Source organism: Peromyscus californicus, unplaced genomic scaffold, assembly GCF_007827085.1.
Source record: "Peromyscus californicus insignis strain IS unplaced genomic scaffold, ASM782708v3 Scaffold_15__1_contigs__length_86483966, whole genome shotgun sequence".
NCBI lineage: Eukaryota > Metazoa > Chordata > Mammalia > Rodentia > Cricetidae > Peromyscus > Peromyscus californicus.
The window spans coordinates 76,758,499-76,780,211 of NW_026294447.1; the positions used below are offsets into that span (position 1 = coordinate 76,758,499).

At 39.5% G+C, this 21,713-nt stretch overlaps 1 protein-coding gene across 6 annotated transcripts in view; it reads right to left on the reverse strand.

Moving 5' to 3' along the window:
* Pals1 (protein associated with LIN7 1, MAGUK p55 family member) overlaps positions 1–21,713 on the reverse strand; it is a 79,393-nt gene that overhangs the window by 47,057 nt on the left and 10,623 nt on the right. For 2 of the 6 annotated variants that reach the window (XM_052739491.1, XM_052739494.1), the window contains exon 2: positions 3,237–3,380. The exons of 3 other annotated variants lie outside the window; for them this stretch is intronic. The gene's annotated coding sequence lies outside the window, so the exon portion shown is untranslated. Of the gene's footprint in view, positions 1–3,236; positions 3,381–20,574; positions 20,690–21,713 lie in introns of all 6 variants that reach the window. One more of the 6 variants, XM_052739495.1, reaches the window with a different exon arrangement.

The window sequence follows — 21,713 nt, forward strand, 5'->3', positions numbered from 1 at the left end:
GTCCATATTATTTAGCTTGATCACTCCATTCTGTATTCAATAATCATAATGGCTACTTTGTGTCCCCAAAGCACATGCCATTATAAACTATAAATTTAATAATTTAAAGCAAACAGTAGTGTTTAAAAAATTCATTCTCAGGGAACTGTGTTATCAGAGAACTGAAAGAACATATGGCAGATAAGCAGCAAACAGCAGAGTCCAGCTTCTCAGTGACTTAGGATGGAAACAGCCAGAAAACTGAGGTGGGCAATAGAAGGAATGCTCTGTATGGACTTCAAAGGGGCGCCTGAGGTCCAGGAGTTCAGCAGAGTCTGGTGTTAACTCAACTCTGGAAATAAATCAAGTTAATCTGTTGAGGGTAAACTTAGAGCCAAGGGAACTTGAGTTTGGTGCTACTTGGTATCAGCCACAAGGAAAATCAAGTCATTCCAACCCACTCTGATGCTGACCACTCCCAATGGTGGGCCACACACAGAGAAAAAGGGAATATCCCAGCTTTTGCCTTTTCCAGGGAGCTCACAGTCAAAGAAAACACAGAAAAAAGTGTAGACTGACAGAGGCAGAGAACAGGCACTTGTGCCTGCAAAATCATTTATGCAGAAACAATACATTTTTTGTTAAAACCTGCCTCTCCTCTTTTAGAATTTGCTGGTAGGTACATAAGTTCATAATTTCACTACATGTGTATGTACATATACACATTGTTATATATACATGCACACTTCCTGGACTTTGTTGTTACTTACTTTTTTTAATAGTAAAGTTCTTTTATCCGTTCCTTCTTCCTCCAACACATTTACTATATATGCATATTTATTTTTCAGGGTTTTGCTGTTAATTTTTCTCTTCTTAGTTCTTTTATCCATTCCATCTTTCATTTTCCCCCTACTTTCTAAAATTACAACCTTGTTTCTCCTGCCCTCTCCCTTTTTCACATTTTGAATACTGAACTTTCTCTTGCTTTTCACTTTCCATTTCTTCTGTTAATTGTTGCTTTCCTTTACATCCTTAAAGTTCTCAGTTTTTATTATGACCGCACAATTCCTGCTGTTGTTCGAGCTGTAGATGCTACAGCTGGTTCTTGTTTTTACTTTATTTCTGTGTTCATTGTTATTCGTTACTAGTCCTACTACTTGTTTCCTGGAGATGAGTTCAAGCACAACATTTGCGTACACTATAGAAATGCTGTTGCTGAACTATACCCATAGCTCAGCTAAGAAATAGCAACAAGTTGCTCTGTACACAACTTACGCTTGCTCAAAAGTCAGAGAATACTTTAACTCAAAAGAATAGTGGAGATAAAACCTCCATTTAGGGCTGGGGAGATGGCTTAGTGGGTAAGAAAGAGTACTTGCAGCACAGCACAAGGACCTGACTTCAGATCTTAGACACCTACATAAAAGCTAGGTATGGCTGCGTGTGCTGCAACCCCAGGGAGGGGAAGCATGGAGAGGGTCACTGGGTTCCCTGGGACAGACAAACAACCAAGCTCCAGGTGTAGTGAAAAAGGAATGAAGGTAGAGTGACAGTGAGCAGGACATGTGGTGTTCTCCTCCAGCCTCCACACATGTGCATTGCATACCGCAAACAAAACAAATGCATGGTAGTGACTAGGCTCAAAGCAGGCATAATTAGGACTGCCTGGAGATGGTGTTTTTCACAATTGTTTTATTGTACACACAGTTTTCTACTTTGTTTATACAAACAAAATGATTAAATGTGGAAAACAAAAACTTGTAATATTTTCCTGCCATCATTCCTCAGTGTAAGTATCAAATTAGAATATCCCTGGATTGTATTGTGTTAGTATATCTGATTTTAAAAACTGCTGTTTGGAGCCAGACGGTGGTGGTGCATGCCTTTAATCCCAGCATTCAGGAGGCAGAGCCAGGCGGATCTCTGTGAGTTTGCGGCCAGCCTGGTCTATAGCGCAAGTTCCAGGATAGGCTCCAAAAGCTACACAGAGAAACCCTGTCTGGAAAAACCAAAAATAAATAAATAAATAAATAGATTAAATAAAATAAAAATAAAAAAAAACCCTGCTGTTTGGGATCTGAAAAGATAGATGGCTGTGTGGTTACAAGTACTGGCCGCTCTTGCAGAGGATCCAGGTTCTATTTCCAGCACCCACACCCAGTTCAACGCTAGCCACAGGGAACAGATGTCCTCTCTGACTTCCACAGGCACAGCATGCAAGGAGTGTCCAGAAACACGTGCAGGTGGAACACCCACACAAATAAAATAAAGGTTAAAATACAAACAAAACACAATTTGCTGTATGAATTGCTAACTTAGCGTCAAAAGAAATCGAGTGGTAGCTCAGTTGTTAAGAGCACACACAGAGGACTAAGCTCAGTTCCCAGCACCCACGTCAGGCAGCTCACAACCACCTCTAACTCCAGATCCAATGGATCTGATGCGCTCTCTGGCATTCACAGGCACCAACACACATCATATACAAATAAATAATACAGGAAATCACCTAATTAATTTTGGTTTGAGAATAGGATATAATTTCTATTTGTAAAAAGGCTCTAAATATACTTCTACCACTTTGTACTCTGAGTTTATGTAAAAGTGGCATTTTCAGAATTAGTGATTATAAAGTCAAAATATTGCATGCACATGGTTGCACATCACATACATGCTGGTAAAACATTCACACACATTTTTTTTTTTAAATTTATTTATCTATTTATTATGTGTACAGCATATGTGACTGCAGGCCAGAAGAGGGCACCAGATCTCATTACAGGTGGTTGTGAGCCACCATGTGGTTGCTGGGAATTGAACTCAGGACCTCTGGAAGAGCAGCCAGTGCTCTTAACCTCTGAGCCATCTCTCCAGCCCCCATTCACACACATTTTTAAATCTAAAAAGAATTAAAAATATAAAGCCAAAATATTGGTCAGTTCTGAAAATTGCTAAACATGTCCTACATCCTACAGTATAAATATTCGGCCAAGATTTCATTCTTGGGGCTTGTGAGTCGGCAAGTTTCAGACCAGCCTGGTTAGGAATGCTTACTGTTTCTGCTGGGGACAGGAGTTGGATACCCAGCACCCAAGTTTGGTGGCTCACAACTGCCTGTAACTTAAACTCCAGGGGATCTGATACCTCTGGCCTCCACAGGAATGTGCACTCACAGATATATACCAAGACACTGATACATACACATACATATACACAAAAAGGAAATTTTTTAAAAAAGATTTACTTTTTTTTTTACTTACACTAAAAGTAAGTAATTCAGGGCTGGAGAGATGGCACAGCAGTTAAGAGCACTGGCTGCTCTTCTAGAGGTCCTGAGTTCAATTCCCAGCACCCACATGGTGTCTCACAACCATCTGTGATGAGATCTGGCACCCTCTTCTGGCCTGCAGGCATATATGCAGACAGAACAATGAATACATAACAAAAATCTTTTAAAAAGAAAAAAAAGTAAGTAATTCATCTCCTTTGTCTTTAATAAATGGTAAAATTATATGTATATTCAAGAATTATTTTCTAAATAAACTTCCTAAATAAACTTTTCTAAATAAAAGTTTATGATTTATTGCCAGTAAATGTTTAATTTGTATACCTATCTTATATACTTACATGTTGAGGAATGGCAGTAGGAAAGCATTAAGGTCTTTGTTGTTTTCTACAATTAAACTACTATGTTCCTTCAAGGGCAAAACCTTTTGTATGTACAGTAAGAACACTACAATATATAACAACAGTCTCAAGTCTGAGCTAAGGTGCTTTAGGTGGTGTTCATTAATGTTGTGAGGTATGTTGGCATACAGTATTATATGTTTACATCTAAGACTGCAGTGAAGACACACAATGCAATACAGGCCAGCCCTGCTGGGAACACCTTGAATTTATCATTTGATTTTGAATTAACTGTTGGTCACTGCACTTTCTGAGAGGACCTACTGTTGCCAAATCTTTCATGAACCTTCCCATTCATAACTTCAAATGGGGTTGTAACCCACAGTATTAAGAAGATGGCGAGTAGACTATGTGAAGTTTTAGCCAGAGCAGTAAGGTTAGAGTGAGAGAAAAGGGGTTACAAATAGGAAACGTTAAGTTACCCCATTGGGAAAAGCATGACTCTGCATTTAGAGGACACTAAAAATTATGCCCAAAGACTTTAAGACCTACATAAGTAGGACACAGAAATCAACATAAAAAAATCAACAGTTTTCTTACACATATATAAGGTCTTTGCCAAGAGAGAAATCAGGAAGAGAAACTCATTCATACTAGTATCAGCAGTAAAGTACCTCGGAATAAACTTAAGGACTTAAAAGACCTATACAATGAAATGTATAAAACAATGAAGAAACTGAAGCCACCAGAGATGAAGACATCCCATGTTCATAAATTGGCAGAATTAATGTTTAAATGGTCACCTGCCCCCTCAATAAATAAATAAAAATGTATTTTTAAATGTTACAATAAAAATATTTTATATAATATATGCTAATAAGTTTAAAAATTATTCCCAAATATCAACCCAGCTCTTTCAAAGCAATATTGGATGCCAGTTCTTAAATTTTTAAAAAATTTTGTGTATATGTTTTGTCTCCAGGTATATCTGTGCATCACAGTCACAGAGTATCCATGGAAGCCAGAAGAGGGCATTAGATCCCCTGGAGCGGAAGCTCAGGCAATTGTCAGCTGCCATGTGGGTGCTGGGAATGGAACCCAGGTCCTCTAAAAGAGCAGCTAGCACTCCTAACTGTTGACCATCTCTTCAGCCCTGGATGCCAGTTCTTAATCAGTGGTTATTCTGACTGCCAACACCCACTGCTGTAGGGAAATTTAAAGACACACAGTCACAATTTTGACAGTAAACAGCTACCAGGTGGGCATGGTTGTGCATGCCTTTATTTGCAGTGCTCAGAGACAGAAGCAGACGGGTCTCTGTGAGTTCCAGGCCAGCCTAGGCTACATAGTAAGACTTGGTCTCAAAACAAACAACAGTGCTACTAGCGTCTGCTCCACTGCTCCACTCAGGCCAAATGCTTAATGTGCTCACAACAAAAAAATTACCTAATTCAAAATGTCAATAACGCCAAAGTTGAAAAACTCAAGAGTTAAATGCTGGGATATTAACTAATATTCTCTAATATAAACTCAAAATTGAGGCATTCACACATCAAATAAAATTCAGTAAATTTCTCATACATTAAAAAGTATGTTAACCCAGCACTCAGGAGGCAGAGGCAGGTGGATCTCTGTGAGTTCGAGGCCAGCCTAGTCTACAGAGCAAGTTCCAGGACAGGCTCTAAAGCTGCAGAGAAACCCTGTCTCAAAAAACCAAAAAAGTATGTTAAAATAGCTAAGTTTCCTATTGAAACACTAAGTGGAGCATTTTTAACTTACGGTGTTTCAATGCATTGTTTTTTAAGAACTATAGGTTTTCAAATACCTATAAATGCTGAGACTGGCTGAAAAAAAGATCCTCGAATATTTAATCCATTGTTTTCTAAAATGTTCAAGAAAGGACTTCTATATTTGTTTTTCAGCACAGTGGACTGAACACAGGGCCTCATATATACTAGGCAACTAACTCCTCTACCACTGAGCCCTACTTTGCTTTCTGAAGCTTAGTTCCTCACTTGTCACTTGGGACATTAACAGTACTTGAATTTGTAGTATTATTTAAGGACTAACTGTATTTAAAGTACATGGTACAGTGGTCATCAGAGAGAATGTCAATAAATGTTAGTCATGGCCACTAATTATGCCTGTTTTTAGCTTTTTCCTTCTTTGAGTCTTTTCCTTTCCTTTGAAGACAGTCTTGATATGCAGCCCAGGTTAGTCTCAAACTTACTAAACTCCTGCCTCAGTCTCCTTAGTGTTGAAATTCCACACATGTGCGAACATGCCTAGTTGGACCAATCACTTAATTTATTATTTTTGTTTGGTCTTTCCATCTCGATTATAAGCAACAGATGGGTATAGAGGGCATGAGGCCCTTGTGTTTACAGAGAAGCACTAGGGAAACCAGGAATGTTAAACAACGGTTGTCTCTTCAAAGGAAGAAATATATAACCTGTTTACCACCCAGAAGGCTGGAAATGGATGTGGTTAATAGCCTGGTGACTTGTGCCATCTGCAGGACTAAGCTACATCTGACTCCTCCAAGGCCCTTATGTTTACCCTAGACTCTTCCTCCCTAGACATTTATTTTGAGCATTGTTTCTCAGTCAATAGAACCTACCCTTACAAGAGATGTCACATGTACTTTACAAAGGATACAGAGTGGTTGATAGCCTGGTGACCTCTGAGCTATCTATATGGCCATGCCACACCTGGTTCCCCAGACTTTTGTTTATATCAGTCATTCTCCCTAGACTCTTATTTTTTAAAAAAATTGTTTCTCAGTCAACAGAATCCATATTTATGGAAGAAGTCATATGTACTTTGAAGAGTATCAGTGTAATCTTGTCTTAAGTTTTGTTGTACACACAGATGGAGTTAATTATTAGGAAACTTTTCTCAAAATTGTGTTATGCTTAAATATGCCTAAAATAAACTGCTTGGGGTCAGACTCTAGAAGTTTGAACCAACACTGGCTACTGAGTCATGCTGAGCCAGATTTCCTTCTTGCCTCATACAGATGACACTCTGCTGGCCCTGGTGGTCAGAGACACCACCCTGGCCCCCGCCACCAACACAGAGATGGGGAATGCATACATTTTATTTCTGAAATTGTGTTCCTTATTTAGACCTCAATACACAAGGTAAAGCAGTAATTTTATTCAGCAGTAATTTTAATTTCTCTCTGCTCTATACGTACTCTGCCAATGACTATTACCTTGTAGACCTTTTCTTTTTAAAATCTCTGTCACAGGGCTTCAGAGATGGCTCAGCATTAAGAACACCTGTTGCGAAGACTGGAGAGCTGGCTCAGCAGTTAAGAGCACTGGCTGCTCTTCCAGAGTCCTGAGTCCAATTCCCAGTACCCACATGGTGGCTCACAACCATTTGTAATGGGATCTGATTCCCTCTCCTGGTGCTCATGAAGACAGGTCACTCACATACATAAAATAAATAAATATTAAAAAAAAAAAAAAAAGAACACTGTGGCTCTTCCAGAAGTCCTCCATTTGATTCCCAGCACACACATGCTGCTTCAACCTCCAGTCCAGGGGATTCAATGCCCTCTTCTGACCTCTGTAGGTACCAAGAACACATGTGGTGGTGTATGTACAGGCCAAATATTTAAATTTAAAATAAAATAAATAAATCTAATAAAAATTAAAATGTCATTATTTATATAATTTTGACTAGCAACTTGAATTTTTCTGGGCTTTCTTTTGTCTTTTATTTAAACAAAATAGAGGAAAAACAAATGAACAAAAAAGGAATGAAACTGATCAGTCTTTGTTTTTTTAGGTAGCTTCTCACTGTTTCCCAGGCTGACCTGAACTAATAGGCTCAAGTGATCTCCTTGCCCCTATTCCTCCTTTGTATACAGTTCCATATCCATTATATTATTGTCTTAGTTAGGATTTCTATTGCTGTGATGAAACACCATGATCAAAAAGCAAGTTGGGGAGGAAAGGGTTTATTAGGCTCACACTTCAGCACTGCTGTTCATCACTGAAGGAAGTCAGGATAGGAACTCAAACAGGACAGGATCCTAGAGGCAGGAGCTGATGCAGAGGCCATGGAGTAGTACTGCTTACTGGCTTGCTCCTCGTGGCTTGCTCAGCCCTCCTTCTTACAGAACCCAGGACCAGCAGCCCAGGGATGGCACCATTCACCATGAACTGGGTCCTCCCTCATTGATCACTAAATGAGAAAGTGTCTTACAGCTGGATCTCACTGAGGCATTTCCTCAACTGAGGCTCTTTCCTCTCTGATGACTCTAGCGTGTGCCAAGTCGACACACAAAATTGGTCAGTACAGTTATCTTACAATTCTTGTATGGCAATTCAAATGGAATTCTGATCCTTATTTTATACAAAGCACAAAGCAGTGCAACTATCTAAGTGGAGGGACCTCTCTCTCTCTCTCTCTCTCTCTCTCTCTCTCTCTCTCTCTCTCTCTCTCTCTCTCCCCTCTCCTCCCTCTCCCTCTCCCTCTCTCAAGATTTATTTATGGGCTGGAGAGATGGCTCAGCCGTTAAAGGCTAGGCTCACAACCAAAAATACAAGATTTATTTATTTATTTTACGTGTATTGGTGTTTTGCCTGCATCTGTGTGAAGGTGTCAGATCCCCTGGAACTGGAGTTACAGACAGTTAGTTGTGAGCTGCCACGTGGATGCTGAGAATTGAACCTGGATCCTCTGGACGAACAGCCAGTGCTCCCAGCTGCTGAGCCAACTCTCCAGCCCCTACTCCACATCTCTTACTGCTGCCCAAACCACTTGGACTGAAGGCCAGGGCTGAGTAGATAGCTTCCTCTACCTTCTGTGTGTTTATTAAAATAAAAACAAACAAACAAACAAAAAACAAAGTAAGAGTTTTAGCACACTGTTAATTGTTGGATAAGGCACTATAAGTTATAACAGACTTGTTGTATCTTAAACATTTACATCTTACATTTAGATTACTTAAAATTTTTATTATGGGGGGGGCAGGGTGCATACCACACCCAGTGGAGGTCCTAAAACAACTATGGAGTGCTTCTTTCCATCCTTACATGGGCTCCAGAAAAGCATTCAGACACCAGATTTGTGCAGTGACTACTTCTGAGCTACCTGGCTGGCCCAAAATGTTTTCTAAAGTACATTGCAAGTGCATTTCTTAATTTTAGCTCCACAAATTCCCTAAAAAGTAGGCAAATCACACATCTCCTTCCCAAATATGCAGGCATTAAATAGTTAAATCATATAACTAGAAATAAAGAGAGAGAAACTAAAACCCAAACAGGTAAACATTCCTGTGGATTCACAGTGCTATTTCTGAAATACGGTACCTACCATGCAGACTACATGCTTCTGTGAAAATCACATAATCACACTACTCTGCAGCCTTTAAAATATGGTCAGAGAAAATTAACATGTTACCTTAACTTACTGCTTCATACTTTAGATTTGTTAATGGATCACAATTTTACTCCACTACCCAACTGCAGTAACATTTATTGCTCAATAAAAAGTTCCTAAAAAGTGCACTAATAAAGGTGCAGAGGGGGTCCTGGGGAGAACTGTTAGAAATGTGATTTCTCCCCTACTATCCATGAAAAGTCAAACTAGGCTACCAATATTCCAGTTTCCAAGGATCTTACATTAAAAAAAATTACTCTCTCTCCTATCATCTCCAATTTCAACATGCACTGCCAGGGAGAGCCACTTGTCTTAACCAGACAAACTTCAATAATAGAATATTAACTCACAGCTCTAAAAATACGCTAAAGATGTAACAGACCAGCCTCTGCTCGACAAACTAGCTATCCCCTTGTGGTAAAATTTACGCAGCTTGAAAATCATACCTGTAATATTTCTAAATGTAACTAGTTATATCACTTTTAAGTTCATGACATTTCACACATATACCAGCTCCTCTCTTCCCATGGCACTCTCCACTGTCTCCTGCATGGGTTTTTCTGAGCTCCTTAATTCCACCTCTGTCTTGCTTTTTGTGGATCACTTCTCACAGTGATGCCAGATTAACTTTCCTGAAAGAATCCCTATTACCATGACAGTGCTCCTTTACAAGTTTTTGTTGCCTCTTTCCTTTTTAAAGCTACTGTTTACTGAGGGTTAACTATGCAACATTCACTCACTGGGCTCAGTCCGAGGCATGCATAATCTATTTAAACTTCACAGCAGACTCCTTATTACTGGTGTGCCTTACTTTAGCAAGGTACAAAATTTGTCTGTGTCTTAAGTCTGTTTGATTCCAGGGCACTTTACCAATTATCCTGTAGGACACCTTTGAAGTTCCTTAGCCTGACACTTTGATGACTTCTTTTGACTTGTCCCCACTTTATTTCTTCCTCCCCTAGCTCCCAGATCAAACTAATATTTCCCATGTAATCCTTATAACTTTCCACCTCCACATCACCAACATATTGTTTCTTACACCCACAGAAACAATTACTGCTTAATTTTTCAATCTGTTAAGTTTTCCTCTCCACTGAAAGTCTTATGAGAAATCTTCCCTAAACTCACCTGTTCTCTTCCAAACCTTCCCCTCTAAGGCACTTAATCCATGCCTGTAAGGAGCCATGCATTTTCTACTTCGAAATCAGAATATTTATTGTCACATTAAACCAAGCAGATTTCAAGCTCTGTCATGGAGTTAATGTCTAATTTGTATCTGATGAGCTCATACTATGTGCAATATAATAATCCTCCTTGGGTACATTATGGAGCTTCTTTGAAACTGCTTTCCAGTTTCAATGAACAAGAGTAGAATGTAGTAAAAACCAGAGGAAGGAAAGACTATTCACAAAACTTGTAGAATTTTATGTTGTCCTAATTAAAGAAGATAACAATGTCCTCTATTATGGACCTAATTAATTGTCCTAATTGTTTTGTTTTACTATTATTGTTAATTTCTACTGTCCCTAATTTATGAATTCAACTTTACTATAAGGATGTTTACATATAAGAAAAAAAACTCAGTATTTACAGGGCTTGGTCCTACACTCAACTTCTGCAGGCATCACTGGAGATACTAGCATATATGTTCCATAAGAATAAGGGAGACTATATATACTGTGCTACATACCAATAAGTAATCTTTTGAATGAGTATCTTTGGCTTGAAAGAACTACTTTTATTTGGGAGGAAGATAGTCTTACTATGAATATCCTCATTCATAATTTTACAAATATAAGTAAATCCACGTGGACTGCCAGCAAATGGTAAGATGGCCCTTAAACCTGAAATTCATTTTAAGGACAGACTACCATTTATCAAAATCATGCCTATGAGGTTAAGTTATGACCATTCTTCACTGAATATATATATTTTCCTTTAAAGTAATGAGGAGTGATGCTCAGTACCACAGGAGTAAAAGTAATAAGGAAAAATGGTTATTTTTAATATCTCTCCCGAGGACATTGTTTCCAAGACAAGAACTATATATTCTGGTAGAAGAACACAGAAATATCAGATCAAAAAGCCTTAAGGTCTAAAAATATTAACAAAATCCAGATGTTTCTAAAGTGACAGGAATTAGAGTAACATCCAAGAGACTGTTAAGTATTCATGAGTAACTCTATTCCCCACACTCCTTCTTAAAAGGCAGTCCATTATTTTGACTTGCATTCACATTGGCCTAAAGTAAAAACTACAGCAAACATAAACAGTTTATGCAGAGAATTAAAGTGGAGCTATGGGGACAGTCAACAGTAGCATGCATGACTAGCATACGCAGGTCTCACAGCTCCCAGCAAAGATTATATATACTTTATACAAACAGAGAACACAAACAGGATGCCATGTATGACAATGATAAAAGTTAAAAGCAATCAAACCAATTTTTAATAAAGGGAAAAACAAAATAATATGAACTTTGTTGCTGTTGTTGTTCCAAGACAGTCTCTTTGTAACTCTGGCTGTCCTAAAACTTGCCATGTAAGCCAGGCATGGTGGTGCACGCCTTTAAATCCCAGCACTCGGGAGGCAGAGGCAGGTGGATCTCTGTGAGTTCAAGGCCAGCCTGGTCTACAAAGCGAGTTCCAGGACATCAAGGGATGTTACACAGAGAAAACCTGTCTCCAAAAACCAAAACTTGCTATGTAGAGTAGAGATCTACCTGCTTCTGCCTCCTGAGTGCTGAGATTAAAGGTGTGCACTACCACACCTGGCCATGAACTATTTGTTATTAAAGACTTAATACAAGGCAGCTGTCTGAAACCATGCAAATTTATGCATCCATGCCTACTCTTGTACTTATCCTAGTCAAAATATTACCAATACTGCGAGAATAGCTCAAGCCCCAGAAGGACCTATTAATAGTTGATTTAATGATCAAGTATTTCCTTTTTATATTAGTAATTCTGAACTATATCAAATAATGGTTTCATTATGACATTTTCATACATGTATACAATGTACTTCTACCACCCCCATTCTAATCAAGTCTTTTAAAAAAAGGGCTTTACTTTTATGACTCTTGCCTGCACTATGTATATGTATTGAGTGTCTACCTAGGGCCCATGGAGTCTAGAAGACAGCATCAGATACCCTGGAACTGGAGTTACACGTTTATGAGCCACTGTGTGGTTGCTGAGGCTTGACCTGGGTCCTCTAGGAAAAGGAGCTAGTTCTCGTAACCTCTGAGCCATTTTTTCAGCTCCTATAATCAAGTTTTAAAGCACATTTTCTGTACTATTTACCTTGTCACTACTATGTCCTACCTGCAGGCCATCTAGATGGCTTGGGGGTAAAGTACTTACTGTCAGCCTGACGACCTAACTGGAGTTCCATCCCCAGAACTCACATGGTGGAAGGAGAGAACTCCCACAAGTTGTCCTCTGACCTCCACATGCATGCAATGGCATGTGTGCAGCCCAAAGAGGTTATCAGATACCCAATGGCTAGAGTTATAGACAGCTGTGAGCCACTAAGTAGGTGCTGGCAACCAAACCCAGGTCTTCTGGAAGAGCAGCCAGTGTTCTTAACCAAGAGCCAACAACTTTCCTGTCCCAGTAGTATTTTTAAAGGCTTACTCTCATGGTTATTTTAGGGGGTTTTTGTTTGGTTTTGTTTTTGTTTTTCCTACCCAGATTCACTCTCTTCCATTTACTCCAGGTTCTAGAAGGCTGACTCCATTATCTTATGTTTTCTTGTTCTCCAATATTGCACACCGTTGCCAGTAAGAATTACCTACCAGAAACAAGCCAAGAATGGTTGGGTTCTTTACTTCCCCAGCTTCCTCCTGTGGTCAAACAACGGTTGCACTCCATTCAGGCCACAGTTCTCCAGTAGCCCCCCTACTTCTGCTACAATCGTAGGTAAATCCTCGTAACTAGTTCCTTTGTTCCTTCAGAGCTATAGTCAACAGACTTTCGGCTGTTGCTATGCTTGAGGTGTTTCACCATTCCTTCTTTGTGAACTTGCATTCAATTTTCTTCTATTCCTGGGCTTGATTTTGCAATCCATTGCATGGATACTAATAGAAATCTCTTCTGTGGGTGTACAGCAATCAGAGCCATTATTAACTCTTCAAATCCTCACATCTTTTCCTTCATCTATGCTCCTCTGAGTGTTCTCCAAAAGCTTTCTGAGAAAGGATACCTGGGGATACATTTTATGAGACCTTGACTGACTTGGTACTAAAGTAGATCACATCCTAGAGATTTTTTTTTGCTTCTTTGGCTCCACTATGACTTCACAGCCTCTTCCAAGAACTCCCTGGCATATGCTAGACAAGAGCTCTGTAAGTATTACAGCTTGATGGAAAGGTATCCTGGCAGTCAGGAACAAAGGAATACCACAAAGTCACACCTCAAAACAAACTTCACATTTATTGGGAGGGAAAAAACCAGGAGGGTGGCTTCCTCTACTCAGGTGAGAAACAGAAAGGAATTTAACATAAGGCAGGGTTTATATAGTTTCTTGGGGAGAGGGGCAGAACCTTTCAGGGTGAAGCTTTCCAGAGTGGGGATTGGTGGGATTTCAAGTCCAGAGCTTAGGCTTTTTTACTCATAGGGTTGAGGCAGGGTCTAGTTGATAGGGTAGTAGAGTGTTCTGTGGGTGGAACCTGGCAGCTGGAGGTCCTCAGGGGAGATGCCTGTCCACTCATGTGCTTCCTGAGCCTTCAGGGGTTTACAAAGGGAGTATCTGCCCATGGTAGCTAGAGTTGGCTTGAATAGTCAACAAGCTACACTGTGGTACACTGAACTACATTTTCAGCTTCCAGTGACTTTTGGCTTTTTGTTGTTTGTTCCATGGAAATATTTATAGTGAGAATAACCCTTTTTCCCAACAATGTGAGTAAAAAAGTGATGTAAGTAGAGAGGAGGCACTGGAGATGGGAGAAGGCAGTGGGGGAGGGGATAAACAAGAATACAAACAAAGGAAGTATGGAGTGCATGTATGAAAATGTCATTATGAAACCCATTTCTTTGTCTGCTAACTTAAAAAATAAATTAAGGGGGGCTAGAAGGCTGGTTTTGTAGTTCAGAGTGCTTCGTGCTCTTCCATAGGATCCAAGTTTGGTTACCAGCGCCCCTATCAGGCAATTCCTACAACTACAACTCTAGGGGATACAAGGCCCTTTTCTGGCCTCCATGGGCACCAACATACACATGGCATACACTCACACAAACAGTATACACATAAAGAAAAATAAGAAATCTTTTAAAAATTAGTTTTAAAAAGGTGACATAAATATGTAAAAAGTTTTACTTTCCTATAGTTTCTGTATTGTTGGTATAACTGCCAATAATGTTCAGTGTTGTGAACTATATATCAAAATAGACTATGTATTGGTGATGCTACTTAATATTTTTTGAAGGGAAATTTCTACCAAGAAGTAAAATAACTGATTTATTAATTCATTTAGAAATCATTCCTATATAACATATTTCTTAATAAGAATAGCCACTGTAACATTGTAACTTTAAGAGACAATAATCCACCAATAGGAAATTGAATAAATTATAAAAACAACTATAAATTATAGAAAAATCTATAAAATGGGATACCACCAAATTTTAAGTTATAATTTTATAGCTACTTGTCACAGGCAGACACTAAACACTTGAAATATGACCAGAATAACTGTGGAACAAAATTTTAAATTTAATTTTAATTAATTTAATAATTGATATTATAAAACTTTTAAATATTCAGGAACAATTCGGGTATATTATTCTACTTTTTAAAACTGTGAATTTAGTAAAATTTAAATGCAAGTCAACCACAGTCGTGCCTCACTTAATGAGGGAAATAGGTTCTAATAAGTAAATCATTAGGCAGATTATTGCAATGTAAACACCAGAGAGCAGACACACAACTCATTTTAGGCCAATTCAATGTGGATCATGCTGATGCTGTTGTTAAAAGACCGCACACTGTTTTACTGTAAATGTGTTTTTGTAAATAAAGGAATGCACACTAAAATTATTAAAGTATAGTATAGTTTAGCAATCATTTCCTCATTTATGTGACTACATTGCTATATGCTTTTCTATGGCTGGGACTGTAGTATGTCTGTCTATACCAGCATCACCACAAACACATAGTAAGTTGTACTGTGTTTAGTATCACTAGATGACATCAATTCTTCAGCTCCAATATTAATGTTACAGGACCATTATCTCCTATATGGTCTTCTGCTAACCAAAATATTGTCATATAGTTCATGAGTGCTACTGATGAAAAATTATTAATCTAATTGAGATGCACTATCAGTATAAAATACAAACTGGATTTCAAAGACTTGTTATTTTAAAAGATTTAAACTATCTTTAATATTTTTATATTTAATACATACTGAGATAGTTATAATTTTGGTATACTATATAAGACTACATATTAATTTTCTTTCTGCCTCCCTCCCTGGGCTGACTACTCCTGAGCTACACCTCCAGATCTTTACTTTTGTTTAATTTGGGTATTTTAGCATGAAGCTCTATATGAAGTGATAAGATACAAAGGTGTATGAAAAAAGCAAGTTTCAAAATAGCATTTGTGTACCATCCACTCTTGCAAATACACCAAAATAGCTTATGAAGTTATTAACAAAAACTGGGAGAACATACATAACTTTTTTAGAAGATTTATTTTTATATGAATGAATGTTTTGCCTGAATATGTGTGTGTGTGTGTGTGTGTGTGTGTCTGTGTGTGTCTGTGTATGCCTGGTGCCTAAAAAGGACATCGAACCCCTTGGAACTAGAGTTACAGACAGTTGTAAGTCTGTGTAGGACAATGAATCCCTTGGAACTAGAGTTACAGACAGTTGTAAGTCTGTGTGTGTGTGTGTGTGTGTGTGTGTGTGTGTGTGTATGTGTGTGTGTGTGTGTGTCTGTGTGTCTGTGTATGCCTGATGCCTAAAAAGGACATCGAACCCCTTGGAACTAGAGTTACGGACAGTTGTAAGTCACTGGGTTCTTGGAATTGAATCTCTGTTGCCTTTATAATTTCAAAACTAGTATTACTTTCAAAAACAAGGATAGAGATTTTAAGTTTCAAGGGGGGCCACCAACACTTTAAAATGTATCAGGCTGGGGATGTGGCTTGCTGATAGAGCAATTTCCTACTACGTGTGAGGCTTTGGGTTTGACTCCCTGAACTGGAAGAAAAGGTCAGGTCCGTAACTTCTGACTGCATTCTCTTTTTTTTTTTTTTTTTTTTAATTTTTATTTTGCAATACAATTCAGTTCTACATATCAGCCACGGATTCCCTTGCTCTCCCCCCTCCCGTCCCCCTCACCTTCCCCCCCAACCCCCCCCCCCCCCAATTCCCATCTCCTCCAGGGCAAAGCCTTCCCCACAGACTGAGGTCAACCTGGTAGACTCAGTCCAGGTAGGTCTAGTCCCCTCCTCCCAGGCCGAGCCAAACAATCCTGCATAGGCCCCAGGTTTCAAACAGCCAACTCATGCAATGAGCACAGGACCCGGTCCCACTGCCTGGATGCCTCCCAAACAGATCAAGCCAATCAACTGTCTCACCCATTCGGAGGGCCTGATCCAGTGGGGACCCCTCAGCCATTGGTTCATAGTTCATGTGTTTCCATTCATTTGGCTATTTGTCCCTGTGCTTTATCCAACCTTGGTCTCAACAATTCTCGCTCTTAGAAACCCTCCTCATTCTCGCTAATTGGACTCCCAGAGCTCCACCCAGGGCCTAGTCATGGATCTCTGCATCCAGATCCCTCAGTAGTTGGATGAGGTTTCTAGCACAACAATTAGGGTGTTTGGCCATCCCATCACCAGAGTAGGTCAGTTCGGGCTGTCTCTCGACCATTGCCAGCAGTCTGTTGTGGGGGTATCTTTGTGGATTTCTGTGGGCCTCTCTAGCACTTTGCTTCTTCCTATTCTCATGTGGGCTTCATTTACCATGGTCTCCTATTCCTTGTTCTCCCTCTCTGTTGTTGATCCAGCTGGGATCTCCCGCTCCCCCAAGCTCTCTTTCCCTCGACCCTCGCCTTTCACTACCCCCACTCATGTCCAGGCTGTTCATGTAGATCTCATTCCATTTCTCTGTCATTGGGCGATCCCTGTGTCTTTCTTGGGGTCCTGTTTTCCAGATAGCCTCCCTGGTGATGTGAGTAGCAGACAAGTCATCCTTGTTTCATGTCTAGTATCCTGCTATGAGTGAGTACATACCATGTTTGTCTTTCTGAGTCTGGGTTACCTCACTCAGATGATTTTTTCTAGATCCATCCATTTGTCTACAAACCTCATGATGCATTCTCTTACCATATTAGTAACTCTCAATAACAAAGGACAGGGAAACAGCTCAACAGGTACAAGCACTTGCTATGCAAGCCTGATGACTTGAATTTGATCCTCGAAGTTTGGTGCAAGGAGAGAACCGGTAACTTTGAGGGGTCCTTTGACTTCCACAGGCATGCCACAGTACACACCCACCATACACACAATATACAACAATAATGGATTTTTAAAAATATGACGACAAATAGTCAGAGAATTCTAGTTATTAAACTCACATGGCTATTGCTTTGCCCTGAATGTATTCACTACAGATTCTCTCCACTCCCTCCAATCAATCACTGAGTGATTTATAGCTTCCTAGAGGAAAACATTTCAAAGGTCAATAAATCACTCAGTGTTAGAAGTTGAAATATCTTATAATGCAGTTTTAGAGACCTAAAACGTTATGTAAACATGGGTTAAGGGAAATGATTGATTGGAGGGAGTGGAGAGAATATGGCCAGGGAATGGTGGCGCATGCCTTCAATCCCAGCATTCAGGAGGCAGAGGTAAGCAGATCTCTGTGAGATCGAGGCCAGCCTGGTCTACAAAGCGAGTTCCAGGACAGCTAGGGCTGTTACACAGAGAAATTCTGTCTCGAAAACCAAAAAAGACTTTGATATTGAGTTCACAATCAAAGTTAACATTTAAGCAAATGGTAAAAGTAGGACTAAGTATATAGTGTGTTTCATTCTGAACCGATTTTCACAATATACTTCTTTTTTTTTTTTTTAGATTTTATGTGTATGGATGATTTTCCTGCATGCATGTATGTGGACTACATGTGTGCCTGGTGCCCATGGAGGTCAGGAGGCTTGGGTTCCCTGTAAGTTACAGATAGTTATGAGCCACCACATGAGTCCTGAGAACTGAACCCAGCTACTTTGCAAGAGCAGAAAGTACTCTTCACTACTGAGCCATCTCTCCAGCCCCACCGACACTCAACATCAAATGTATAGGTCTCCTTCTCAGACCCGGAGAAGATTCCTGGAGACCAATTCTTCAGACAGCAACAGAGAATCCTGTCATTCTCATCTACCTCCATCTGCCCGGGTATGCTGCAAATCTCAAGACTGCCTCCACTTCAGACTTAAGTCCTGGGCCTCTTGTACTTGTGACCATGAAGCTATTTATTATCCATGGCTTCCCATGATCCCTTCCCTGTATTCGAGCATTTGTTAGAATGGCTCAGGAACTTAAGAAGGCACTTGGCATACAATTTCTGGTTTACATAAAAGAATACAACTCCAGAGTATCCAAATGGGAGAGATGCCCAGGGCAAAGCCTGGAGGTAAAGGTTTGGTTCCTGTGTCGTCTTCAGGTGCACCACTCTCGTGACTTTGATACACACACCAAACCAGAACGCTATCATCAGAGTTTTTTAATGTAAGCTTTCTTTTCACAGCATGACTGATTTAATCACTGTCCACTGTGACTTCACTGCAACTTAGCTCCTCAGAGGTACAGAGGTAACTTCTAATCATGCCTTGATCTTTTTGGCAACCGGTTCCAACCTGAAGCTATTTAGGGGCCCAGGCAAGAAGTGCCTCATTGCAACAAAAGACACTCTTATCACCAAGGAAATTCCAAGGGATTGGAAAGCTCTGCTTCAGGACAGAGGACAAAGACCAAACACAATTCACATTACGTCATAGCCACATTAAGCACTAAGACACTCAGATAAAAGGTCATTGTATCTACCCAAGTAGAGCTTAATTAGTAATCTGCTCAAGATTCTTCATCTAATTCAAGTATATTTTAAATACTAAAGTTGAAGATGGCTTTCTTCAAAACTATTTTAATCTTACCAAAAAGAAGTAAGTCTTAAGCAGGCTACACTATAAACAAAGAAAAACCAGGGCTTAAAGTTAAAATGAATTCCTATCTTTGATATCATTTACAATGATTTTGGATAAAAATAATTTGAGTCTCAATTTCTTCATTTGCCACAGAGAGAATAATGATAAAAACTTGGAAATGTAGTTGGTAATATTTAAGGAACAGATCAAAGAATACCACTTGAATTAGGAGTTAGGGAAAAGCAAAAGGCAATGTGATTTAGTCACAGTATATATTTATAATACTGTAAAATAATATAAAAGAATAAAGTAAAAAAAAAGACGATTATTTTGGGGGGGGGCTAGAGATGAATCAGTGGTTAAAAGCACTGACTGATCTTTCAGAGGACCTAGGTTTAATTCCCAGCACCCACAGGGTGGCTTACAACCATCTGTCACTATAGTTCCAGGGGATTCAGTACCCTCCTCAGACCTCCAGGACACAGGTGCACAGACATACATGCAGGCAAAACACCACAGACACAAAAAAATTAAAAATAACTTTTTTCAAAAAGATGATTATTTTTATTAAATCTCCAAAAACCTACTAACTTCCCTTCGGCTAACTGTTAAGCATTTATTAATTTCTATTAAGTGAATCATTTTCAAAAATATTTTTTCAAGGCAGTGGTGGCGCACGCCTTTAATCCCAGCACTCAGGAGGCAGAGGCAAGTGGATCTCTGTGAGTCTGAGGCCAGCCTGGTCCACAGAGTGAGATCCAGGACAGCCAGGGCTGTTATATAGAGAAACCTGTCTTGGAAAACAAAAACCAAAAAAAAGTAAAAGTCCACAAATTTGTTATAAAGAAAGAATATATAAAGTCACTGAATACTGTTATAGTGTAACATATTAAAAACATCTGCTAGGGGGCTAGAGAGATGGTTCAGCAGTTAAGAGCACTGGCTGCTCTTCCAGAGGATCCAAGGTTCAATTCCCAGCACCCACGTGGCAGCTCACAACTGTCTGTAACTCCAGTCCCAAGGGATCTGGCACCCTTGCACAGACATATATGCAGGCAAAACACCAATGCACACAAAACAAAAATAAATAAATCTTTTTTAAAAAATTTGCTAATTGCAGGGGTATAGACAGTTCCTGTGGAATCAACAGTAAACCAAGGGAATTTTATTTATTTATTTATTCATTCATTCATATTTGGTGATAGTGGGCCCTTATGAATGCTAGGCACTGAGCCACATCCATAGCCACCTTCTTTCTACAGCCGTTTGAAGATTGAACCTTAAATATTCAGGTTTTGTGTAATTCCTATCAAGATGTACACAAAATACCTATGGAAGTCAACAAACTTATTTCAAAATAAATAGACTAAATCAGCCATAACAATTTTTATACAGAGTAAAGCTGGAAAACTCAGAATACCTATTGTAAGTAGCTCCAGTAGCCAGGACAGTGGAAAGCGAGAGCTCACAGACACGCTCCCACGGCAGTGGAAAGCGAGAGCTCACAGACACGCTCACAGATTATACAATGGTTTCTAGAAGAGACAAGAGGAAATAAATGGAGAAGAAAAAAATCTTTTCAACAAATGGATATAGAATCTCATACTTTACAACAAAATTTCACCGAAAAATGGATTATAAGCCTAAATCTAAAACATAAAACCATGAATCTTGATAAGGAAATACAGGAGAATTTTTTTATGACCTTGGGCTAGGCATAGTACTTAAACTGTAATATCAAAAATCCCTCCACAGCAGAGGTGGGCTGCAGAAGTGTTTCAGAGGTTAGGAACACTTCCTGCCCCTGCAGAAGACCCACATTCAGTTCCCAGCACCCATGCCAGGCAGCTCACAATGCCTGGAACTCCTGCTGCAGGAGATCCAACACTCTCTTCTGCCACAGTTCCAGCTGACTGGCACTGCACACATGTGGGTACACACATCTACACACAATTTAAAAAACAACAACAAAACTTTTTAAATTCCCAAGATCAAACTGGTAAAATGACCAGGCCTAACAAATGGAGTTCACTCTTTGAGGCCAACATGGCAGAGAGAATCAACTCCGAAAAGTTGTCTGTATTCCCCCACTGATTTTTTTTTTTGGGAGGGGGGTCGGAGAGGGTTTGCCTTAAAGGAGATGTGTGCAGGCAAAGTTCAAAGGACAAATCAACCACGCCCTTGTTTTTACAAGGTACAGTAATACTCTGCATAAAGACTTTCTAGTCAAGACAAACTACATTGAGACACTGATCCAAAAGATTATAATGGATCACATTCGTGCTGATGTTGGTGTAAACAAAACCTACTACATATAAAAGTAGAGTAAGTACAATTATGTGAACCATGTATACTTGACAACGACAACCAATTATACTGCTGGACAGTTTCTATTATTCACACTGCACTTTACCCATCATGCAGAATCTACTCAGGTTACTGGGAAGCAGTGTGCTGTGCTGAGATGGCAGCACAGACTGGATCAAGGTGTCATCGAGTGACTGACCTACGCCATCTAATGTGTGTAAGCACATTCTGTGATGTTCATACCATAAAAAA